The 11,703-nt window shown below is 36.5% G+C and overlaps 1 pseudogene; it reads left to right on the top strand.

Moving 5' to 3' along the window:
- Positions 1 to 6,968: 6,968 nt before the first annotated feature.
- Positions 6,969 to 11,703, top strand: part of LOC118539821 (translocon-associated protein subunit alpha pseudogene) — a 28,338-nt pseudogene continuing 23,603 nt past the window's right edge.

The following is an 11,703-nucleotide window of genomic DNA, read 5'->3' as shown; positions in this document are numbered from 1 at the left end:
ATGCTGAATAACTAGTTAAGACTCATCTGGATCTCATTTTCCTTGGAAAGACATTCCTGGATGTTAAGAATTAAAACCCACCATCCTCTTCATCTACTCTCAGTCAGCTCCTCCTGCACAATAATTGTAATGCCCTCTTTACCTCACCTTTTCAGAAGTTCTTCCTTTGCCATCTTTCAAAATCTCCTAAAACCACATTTCCTTAAGAAATTCTCCCTCACCTTTAAAGACAGAAAGGCCATTTGTCCTCATATTCAACTTACAATACATCATTCCCCATTCTAAATATGTTTATACCTTGTCTTTACAGATGATATAATTATTTAAATAAAGACACAACAAAGTTTGAGGGACTGGACAAGGCAATATTTGCTTGACTAAAAATTTACATATCAACATTTTTTGTTTATAAATTTTCAAAATCCCTTTTTCTCACTAAAACTTTTCTTCAATCTCATGGATACTATTTTATTGTCTTGAACACTCTATTTTCCCAACCTCATTTCCTTCCCTCTCCAATCATAGCCACTTAGGCTAGTCTTTTTCTAACACCTTCAACAGGGTCCTTTCATCCAAATCAACTCTAAATTTCTCAACCCTGATCCTAATAAATAACTCTCTTTGCCACTCTCCCACCCAGACCACTAAGTGCTACTGTTCTGTTCAGAAAGGAGGATTCCCTGATAGTGATTTCAGGGATGGTGGGCATAACCATAATTCATAGTGACTTAAATATTGTTTGACTCTTCGGCACCACTTGTTAATTTTATATCTGTTGGTCTAATTTCCAATCCCACAAGCAGCTATTCCAAATCTTCACCTCCCTCCTCAAGAATCACTCAATTTGTTTTATGGTAGATAACCCTGGTTCATTCACAGCCTAGAGGTTTGCCAGAAAAACCATATCCTCAGCTTCTCATCTCTCTTCATAGAAATCTATTTACATGCATTCCCAGCCTTACAGCCCTCCTTCCAGTTTCAGAGAAAGAAGCATCTTTGCAAAGCACTCAAGCCTTATTCTCTCAAATTTTCTTACCATCAAATTTTCCCTCAGCCTTTATATATTGTAAACATTTTTAAACAAATTTTGGGTAAATAGAGGTGGAGAAATTGGAATCCTCATCATACTTTGCCAGTGGGAATGTAAAACAGGGCAGCCACTTCAAAAGCAGTTTGCAGTTACTGAAAAATTAAACATAGAGTTACCATATAACCCAGCATTTCTATTATTAAATATATAATGAATAGAAGTAAAACAAATATGTTCACACATAAGATTGTACATTAATGTTCATGGCAGCATGTTTCACAATAGCCAGAAAGTGGAAATAACCCAAAGGTCCATCAATTGATGAATGACCAAACAAAGAAACAAAAAATGTGGTATACCGATACAAAAGAATATTCAGCCACTTAAAGGAGTAGATTTCTGATACATGCATGGATAAACCTTGAAAATATGTTAAGTGAAAGAAGCCAGACAAAATAAGCCACTTATTGTATGATTCAATTTTTATAAAATATCCAGAATGAACAATCCATAGAGATAGAAAGTTGGTTGACTAGTAGTAGCTAGGAGTTAGAGGAAAGAAGAATGGAAAGTAACTGTTAATGTGTACAGCACTTCTTTTAAAGTTGATAAAAACCAGGGAACCTGGATGGCTCAGCTGGTTATGTATCCACTCTTGGTTTTGGCTCAGGTCATGATCTCAGGGTCATAAGATCAAGCCCCGTGTCAGGCTCAGTGCTCAGTGCAGAGTCTCCTTGTCCCTTTCCCTCCCCCTGCTTGTCTGCTCTCTCTCTCTAAAATAAATAAATAAATAAATAAATAAATAAATAAATAAATAAATATTTGAAAGTTGATAAAAATTTTCTAAAATGAGGTAACTGTGATTATCACATAAGTCTGTGAATATACTAAAACCCCTGAATTGTACACTTTAAAAGGGTGAATTTTATATTATATAAGTTATATATCAATTTTTAAGTAATTCTTTTTTTCCTTGCAATATAAATTTTCACAATTCTGTGGTACAGTGGGAGTCCTTTTTCATCCGTATTTGTCAGAAGAACCATTTTACCCATCACTCATGTTCCTTTGCTTTTGGAGAGAATTCCATTAGCGTAACTCTTAGGTTCTCTTGGACATTTATTCATTCTGCCCTGGAGGAGGTGAAATGACCACTGGAGTCCAGAGTACATTTTTTTTCTTGAGAGCTCTCTATAACATTGTCTCAGAGTGTTCCACTTCTTTGGCAGTGTTCTGCTGTGGTGTCTGAAATATTCAGTCAAGGGGATCCTTTCTTGGTGTCTTCCCATAACAGTATTCATTGCCCTCATACATGGTGGCTCAGAGTTACAGACCTTCTAGTTTCTTTGTCAAGAGTAGAATCTAAGTTGTTTCAAGTGAATTTTGAAAGGAGAAAGAAAAAACGATTATCTTAACTTGACTTCAGTGGAAGCTTCCCACTAACTATTTAACTGACCTTCCTGATTTAGACCCAGGTCCCCCAATCCATCCTCCATAATGCTGCTGGGATAAACTAGCAAAACAATGGATCAGTTCTGCCCTTGGCTCAAAATTTCTTAAAAGGCTACAAGGTATGATCTCAGTTACTTTGTGTGATATTTGAAGTTTTTAAAGACGTGTTCTCTGTCAACCTAATTCCTCTTCCTTTTTAGCCTCAATCCCTTCCTCTTTATACTCCAAACAGATTAATACACAGGACGGCAGAGAATTTCAAATACTTTCACAGCTCTCATACCTTTGCACGTGCTTTTCTCTGTAAATTATCCTTCACCCTTGTACCCTTCTGGAAAACAATTTTACCTCTGAAAATCTATTTCAGATCAGATGTCCTGTCTGATGTGAAGGGAGTTAATTACTTTGTCTTCTCTGCTGTTTGTCCCTGTACCTGAACTCATCACACTCCACAGTAATTATTTCCTTATATGAAATTCTCAGTCTTTTTAAAATTATATGTCATATGTTTGTTAGATAGTCTTTCAACTCATTCATTCCTTCAAACATGTACTGAACAAGAGCTCTGTTTCAGATATGAAATACAAAGACAAATAAAAATACCCCATGCTTCCAAGAAAAACAAGGCCAGTATTATTATTTAATTTCATTTGGTTTTAAGCCATATATCTCTAATTATACTCTAATTACCTGGGAGGCAAACCCATGTGTCATATTCTAGAATTTTCAGTGCTTAACAGAGAACCTTGCATGTTGTCAGCATTTCATATTGCCATGGCCTACAAATTGGTCTTCTTTCCAGTTTTGCTTTGATTCCCCACTCGCCAATTGTTCTTCACAGGAAACTCAGAGTAATATTTCTAAAATACAAAGCTATATAAACTGTTAACTGCTTTAAGATGTTTAACGACTCCTCTTTTCCTTTAGGACAATATCTATCTCTCCTATTAGTCTATAAACTCAATAAGAGCTTAATCTTCTTGGGGCACCTGGGTGGCTCAGTACGTTAAGCATCTGCCTTCAGCTCAGGTCATGATCTTGGTAATGATCTTGGGGTCCTGGGATCGAGCCCCGCCTCGGGCTCCCTGCTCAGCAAGGAGTCTGCTTGTCCCTCTCCTTCTGCCCCTCTCCCTTTACCCATCTCTTCTGACTCATGTGCTCTTGCACTCTCTCTCTCAAATAAATAAATTAAATCTTTAAAAAAAGAGAGAGAGCTTAATCTTCTTATAATCCTAGTGGTCAGCAAAGAGTCTAGCACCCAAATATTTGATCCCCATTTATATTGGTTGGATTTGCTTAAATATTGGTTGAAATTACTGAATGGATCTTGGGATTTGACTATATGTTTTATTCAAAGATATGTTAACTTCCCTGGATTTGGAGTGATTAGGACAATACTTGTATTTTATCTAGCTTATTTGTTTATATGTCATCAATATTCTGAGCAAATCATGCTCACTATCCAAGTGGAAAGGAACCATGATTTATTTACAGTGTGTAGGATCTAGCACAGTAACATGTTCAAATATACAGCGACTGTTTACAATGGTGCTAGCCTTGGGTTAACTGCCTAGTTTTTGAAAAGGAGACAATAACAAAAAAACAGATTTTCCAAAATCCTTATTTTTTTGTTTAAGTACCTTCTCAGTTTTACATTTCCCAGGACTCTAATGTTTTACAAATAACTAAGGATATACATCTTTCTCTAAAGAGCTTAAAAGTAACTGTCATTCTTCTTTATCAAAGGAGGGTACTGAGACAGAAAGAATGAGTGATATGACCAAGGTCAAAAATACAATTATGAGGTGCAGATGATAGTGACATAAACAGAATCAGATAACGATTCACAGAACACAGGGAGGAAGGCCAGGAATACTAAGGAGGGAATAATGATGGGGATATTAGACAGATAATTCTACAAACTAACATGCCTCATCCTAAACAATAAAATCCTTGACCATACAAAGCAGAGACCAAATCAGGAATAAGAGAAGCAAAACCTGAAACCACATGTGAAATAACTGTCCTCTCACTAAGGTTTTAATAAGAAAAAAATCTTACAGAGAAAAGCCAAAGATCATGCCCCCAACAGAGCCTTTCCAAAAAGACAATGCTCATGTAAGTTTAAAGTAGTTCATTTAACTACTATCTAGTACCTAGACTATCTAGTACCTAGACTCTTCCTCATTTTTGCTTCTGAATGCTTATTATTCCTACTGAAGTTATGGCCTGGTAGTTGATCTCACAGTCCATTAACAGAAAGTTTCAGGTTTAAAATGTTTTTTAAAAGGGCATGATCTCGGGGCACCTGGGGCGGGGCGTGGGGGGCGCTCAGTTGTTAAGTGTCTGCCTTGGGCTCAGGTCATGATCCCAGGGTCCTGGGATTGAGGCCCACATCAGGCTCCCCGCTCGGTGAGAAGCTTGTTTCTCCCTCTCCCTCTGCCTGCCGCTCCCCCTGCTTGTGCTCCCTCCCTCTCTCTGTCAAATAAATAAATAAAATCTTTTAAAAAATAAAATAAAATAAATAAAAGGGCATGATCTCATACTACTTTTTGAAGTTTCTGCATTCCTTTATTCCCTATTTTACTACAGTCATGCTCAAAGGGGCACTTCTTTCTCCACAATGGGTTTAGGTTTTCAAAATCTCTTTATCCTCTGCTCTTTCAGGGACCTAATCAGGTGCGTCACCTGGTGGTTCAAGTCACAGCCTTGTCAGCCTTGGCCAGGGAGGAACTGGTCCTTCCCAGTCAATTCTGAAACTTCAAGGAAATCTACATTGTGAAGGGGCTTTCAATGAATTTACAAGAAAGGCCAAGATGTGCTAATGATCACTGCATTTTTAGAAGTTATAGTTCCGTCTGGTCTGGCAACTAAGACAACTATCCTTTAAGTTATATTTGTAGAACCAAAGAGAACAATATAAAGAAACAAGTCCTAGCCAGAAAAAAAAAAGAGAGGGTTTCTGCTTCAGCTCTGCTAATTCTTCTTTCTGAAGAATGATATGTGGGAAGAAGCTGATGGATTCTCTTTTCCCCTAGCCTCCCGTGTTAGCTGTCAATGGTCAATATGCATGCCACTGGAAATATGGGTATCTGTGAGTGGTACTTCAGAGCTGAGTCTTCAAGAAGGGATAATATCATATATTTCATATTATGACTAACACTGAGATTCTAGTAACAACACTCATGCTACTATAAACTACCCTGTCATGTATAAATTCCATGACCTGAGCTAAGTGAATCCTATTCTTAGGACTCCTACCTTTAGCCTCTCATCTTCAGAAAGCCATCCATGCCCTGCCTTTCTTTGAAATTATTTTTTTACTCATTAACCATTTGCTGCTTTCTTTTTCATTACATCTATACACCTCAACCAGAAGAGCATTTTATTATAATTATTGAGTCACCTGTGCATACTAACAAGCTATAAAATTCCCCCATGTGTGCCTCTAAAGTGAGGTCAGGAACCTTTCAAAACAACCAGGTCAGTTAATCTTCAGACCCCCTTTTTCCAGCACTGGAGAAGAAAATATGCAGGCTTTTAAGAGGACCCATAGGTGAGGTGGGGGACAGATATGGAGGAGACCAGCCTTTTCTCTGAAAGAATAGATCATGGTTAATATGTTTTGGTTTGAGAAGGCTTACCAAAAATGTCTCTCCTACCTTGCCTGAAATTACTTTCATATTGTCACATAGCTCGACAGTCTACAAGCTAGATCCATCTGAGTTAACACACTTGCTTTTAAGATGCCAATATGCCCAGTAGGCTCATTCAATTGCTTTGTTTCCAAAGTCAAACTGAGATCAACCTTCACACACAAAACATGACTATGAATATGGGAAGAAGAGAATGGATTTTGCAGCAAGCAAGACCTCATTGTAGAATACTAAGAAAATAAGGTCTTCAGACAGCCAGTGGTCAGCAACAGGGCAATGTAAATAGGAATTTGAGGTAGGACAAGAAAGACTGACCATATTATGGGCCACTTTTAGCTCATTTTAATCCCCAAACAAGACTACAAGGTGTTATTGTATCCTGTTCCTTTTTTTCACAAATGAAAAAGTGGAGCTCAGAGAGGTTGTCATTTTTCCAAAATGTCTTGGTAATAAATGGTGCAGCTGGAATAGGATTCAGCTGTGTCTGCTCCAGACTCTGTACCCTTAACTATAGTGAGCATTGCCTGGAATTGGCCAGTGGGAGGGGCAGGCACAGCTCTGGAGCCAGGGTAGAAGCAGGGGCCACCAAGACTGGGTTCTCCCTTGCATTCTCCCCTATTCTGAATTGCTCAAGCCTAATCTCATCTATAGTCTCTTTAATTGCCTTCTAGAATTCCATAGAAGAGTGAACTTGGGAAAATGCCACTTTTTTTTATCGTACTCTGATAGAGAATAATCTGTAGCATAAACAAAGTAACAAAATTTTGAAAATATGGATTCCATTTTCTTTTGGTCCCTCACTCATATATCACTGCATGAAGGTTAAAAGCATGACCATAGCATCAGACTACCGAATTCAAATCCCTACTGCATCATTTGCCACCTGTGTGACCTTAGGTAAGCTCTCTAGGTCTTAGTTTCCTCATCTGAAAAATGGGGATGATAAAAATGTCGTCCTCATAGGATGGAGGTGATGGTTCAATGAGATAATGTATATAAAGCATACCTGGCTTAGAATGAGCACTTAATAAAAGCCAGCTATAGATTGCTTTACTAAAAAAACATTTTTAGTTCTTGGGGCATTTTTAGAATCTAAAAATTTAGGTTGCTTATCTTCATATATGAATATAGAACATATTTATTTTCTATCTTATAAAATATTTTACTGATCATTTAATGTAATAATAAAGCAGAATTTTAGAGACAAAGGGTAATTACATCTTTTAGCAAAAATTTTTTTTTCAAGGGGCTGAGGATTAAAGTATAAATTGCACCATTTTAATGTGGGTATTTTCTCAAATTTAGAAATATTCTTAGGATTATAGGGGCCTGTGGTCTAAGTGACTAAGTATTGCAGTTTGGCTTAGATTGCCCAAGTTCAGTAAATCTAGACATTAAAGAGTGCTATATAAATTAATCTTGATTGATCTACAAAGGTATCTCTGCAACTTATGTCTTCTTAAAATCAGTTCCATTCTTTAACACCATTCCATTATGCTTTAGTATGTAGTTTAATGGTTTTTCCTTCTCAGTATAAAATATAAGCTAAGAAATAACATGCTTAAGGCAGCATTTTTGATCTGGCAGTCTTCAATTTTACAGTCAAGAATGTGTTCAACAAGCCAGAGATGTACAATTCCCCAAGCAGGTGAAAAAATGTGATGGTGAGGGCTGACATGACAGTTTTCATACTATTTTCAATGCATGTCCTATGCATCTGTTCTATATCTAGGAATATATTTTTATATTTTTTTCCTAGAGAAAATTAAATAAGTGTTTCTATGTTTAGTTTCCCAGTTATCATAAAATATGGAAAAGAAAATATATAAATTAAAGGCCAAGGAGATATTTCTCTGAGTACAAAGCAGTAAAATTTCAAGGCTGGTTATAAACCTAGACAACTTTTGTCATCCTTACAAGTGTCTCTTCAAACAATGATGATATCACCACCCATAATGGGCATGGAGTAGAACCTTGTGTTTATTTTGTTTAAATTAATACATTCATTCATTTGTAGATAAATTTTGCAAGACTCTGAAGTCTCCTTTCAAATAAAGGCAATGAAAAATTAAGAACTCATTTAGTTGGCACTATAAGTTTTGCCTTGAATTTAACTGGATTCCAATTAAAACTCCAATCAGCTTAGAGATATGATACCCATTACAAGATGTCTTACTTTTAAATATTTTAACAACACCATTTTATACATATATAAATACAAGAAAACAGAGCCATATATTACTGTTTGATTATAATCTGAGGCTTTTAACAGATATTTAACATTTGTATAGACCACCCATGTGTTTGTAATTATTATTATATAAGTATTATTAAAAAGTATTATAATAGTCATTTATTTGTGATCTTTTGGAATTTTAATTAGTAAAGACAACTGAGTAAAAAATGCCCCTGCTACTCTATTCTAGTAAAACACTTCAGAAAGGAAAAATTTAACTAGAAAATAGGGCATAATCTTTTTTTTTTTTTTAATTTTTTTATTGTTATGTTAATCCCCATACATTACATCATTAGTTTTAGATATAGTGTTCCATGATTCATTGTTTGTGCATAACACCCAGTGCTCCATGCAGAACGTGCCCTCCTCAATACCCATCACCAGGCTAACCCATCCTCCCAACCCCCTCCCCTCTAGAACCCTCAGTTTGTTTTTCAGAGTCCATCGTCTCTCATGGTTCTTCTCCCCCTCCGATTTCCCCCCCTTCATTCTTCAGAAAATAGGGCATAATCTTAATGATTGCTATGGACTGAATGTCTGTGTTTCTTCAAAATTCATATGTTGAAGCTTAAATCCCCTATATCATGATATTTGGAGGTGGGGCCTTCAGGAGGTGATCATGAGGGTGGAGCCTTCAGGAATACTATTAGTGACCCTACAAGGATATTCAGAGACCAGAGCTCTCTGCTCTCCACTATGTGAGAATATAACAAGAAGATGGCCATCTGCAAACCAGCAAGCAGTATCTCACCAAACACTAGATCCACAGCAGTCTTGATCTTGGACTTCCCAGCCTCCAGAAATGTGAGAAATATGTGTTTGTTGTCTAAGTCACCCAGTCTATGGAGATTTGTTATAGTAGCCCAAACCGACTAAGACAATAATATTCTTTCAAAAGTATTCATTATTCTTCTCCTTGACTTCCTCTTCTCCTTCCTTTTCCCTCCATTTCCTTCCTTTGCCTTCCTGAGTAATTCAACTGTAAAGACATTAGATGGGGCAGGCAAGATAAACATCCACTTGGGGAAAAGGGGTAGAATGCATGGAATGACAAGGCCCAAGGAGGGTGATGAGGGATAAGATTAGGGTTTCAGAAACAAACAGGGTGAGAAGGGCATCCATGCTGGAAGGTGACCTGGTATAGGATGTCATAGTTCAAACAAGATGAGGTGAGGCAAAGCAGAAAGAAAGGAGGTCCAGTGTGGTGAATCAAAACACCAAGCAGGGTGAGGAGGACATTTGCCAGGGAGGCTGCCTGGCACAGTGTGACAGAACTAGGCAATTTGAGGAAGACAGCCATGAGGGGTAGGAGCTGGCCAGGAATGGGGCACCAGAACCCAAGAAGGGTGGGGGAGGTCACGCACATTGGAGAACAGCCTGGCACAAGGAGTTGGAGCCTGGGTAGAATGAGAAGGACATGTGGGTGGGGGGAAGGGGGCTACAGAGCCATTGGAAATTTATTACATACGGGGGAAGTGATCAAACAAACACATCAAAGATAATGGGAGCCAACTTCTTCAGTATAAGAAAAGAGAGTTATAAATACAGAATGTGAGAAAACTAGAATGAAATCTACAGGGTTGAATCAAAATAGGTAGAATCGGGCCAGGTTTTCAATAGCTGGCTAACTAGATAGAGACATAGTAAGAAACATACATGCATGCGTGTGTGTATGTATGTGTCTGTGTGTGTGTATGTCCACTGAGAGGGCCTGAGAACAGTGATATCCAATAGCAATGAGCACACCTAGTGCGAGATCTTGGTTTCTAAATACTATTCCTCAATAAAGGAACCAGGGATCCTTGGAAAAATAGTTGATAACAAGGCTGAGGTAGGGAAAGTGAAGATGAATGTGTAACATTTTGTCCAGAAAGCAAAGATATGCTTATAGAATGATAGGAACATGTCAAAATGACACAGAAGCCCCCTTGGAAAATCTAGGACTATCTTAGCATAAAAATTAAAAAAATAATAATAATTGAATATAACTTATTAAATTAAATAGGAAACCATGAGTCCATATAGATATAAATAGATAAATAAAAATTTTTTTGAAATTTAACAACAAATGGGATATTTGCATAGTTTCAACATACTTCTCCACAAAATACTTATTAATTACAAAGGTGTGCAGGAAGTACCTTCAGAATGGAGAAGTTTAACAGATAATACCTTTAGTCAAATGATGAAAGTGAGCAAAATTGTGTACCACCTGTATCACCAAATCTGATTATAATGAAACATTTGAGAATCCTGCAGTGAGTGGCATTCTTCAAAAGAGTGGTATTCTGTAATCTTCAAAAGTGTCAGGGTCACAAAAGAAAAAAATAAAATTTAATTTTAAAAAAAGAGGAGAAACTATTCCAGATTAAAGGAGACTAAAGGGACATAACAAGCAAATGTAATCTGTGATTCTTAACTGGATCCCTTTTCTAAAAAGGCTATAATTAGCAATTCTGGCAAAACTTGAATGAGATCTGAGCATTAGATAGTAATACCAATCTTAATTTCTCAATTTTGATATTTATATTATATATATAAATATAAATTTATATTATTATATTATGTTGAATAATGTTCTTGTTAACAGAAAATACATATTAAGTATTTGAGGGTGTAATGCTTTATGCTAGGAATGAAGAGAATATAATTTAATTCCCTTCATTATTAAATCTTAAATTCCACTTTCCACTACATTCCTCCTGTATATTGAATTTTCTTTATGTCCAGGGAAGTCCTATTACAGATTCATTATGGAAAAATTCACATCTAGACAAAATAATTTTCAGCCTTTATTTCTCATCAGGTTAATAGTAGTCTTCCTTCATGGTCTCTTTCTTAAGGAAAGAGATTAAGGAGAAAGGGATTATGGAGAAAAATTAAAATAATATAAAATATAAGTTAATCTGTTTTTAAAAATGTGGACAACAGTACTCTTTTGGCTTGTCTCCTATGCCTATGGTTTGGGTTAAACAAGTGACAGGGATTAAGAAGCACACTTGTGATGAGCAGCAGGTGATGTATAGAATTGTTGAATCTCTATATTGTACACTGGAAACTAATATAACACTATGTGTTAACTAACTGGAATGAAAATAAAAACTTAAAAAAGGTAAAAAAAAATTTCATAAATTAAAAAAAAATTAATAAAACAAAATTATTTTCAAACTGACCACACAGAACAGTTGAATCAAGCCAAGAGCTCCCCAACACCATCACTGTACCACTGTGCTGTATGTTCAGCTAAATGTGACTATGGAGGCTTTAGTTGAAAAAACCCGAACTTCCGAGTTAGACACACCTAGAATTGAATTCTGGCTTTGTTATCA

Source organism: Halichoerus grypus, chromosome 4 (genome assembly GCF_964656455.1).
Source record: "Halichoerus grypus chromosome 4, mHalGry1.hap1.1, whole genome shotgun sequence".
Classification (NCBI taxonomy): domain Eukaryota; kingdom Metazoa; phylum Chordata; class Mammalia; order Carnivora; family Phocidae; genus Halichoerus; species Halichoerus grypus.
The sequence above is the reverse complement of the archived record's forward strand: the minus strand, read 5'-3'. Positions and strand labels throughout refer to the sequence as shown.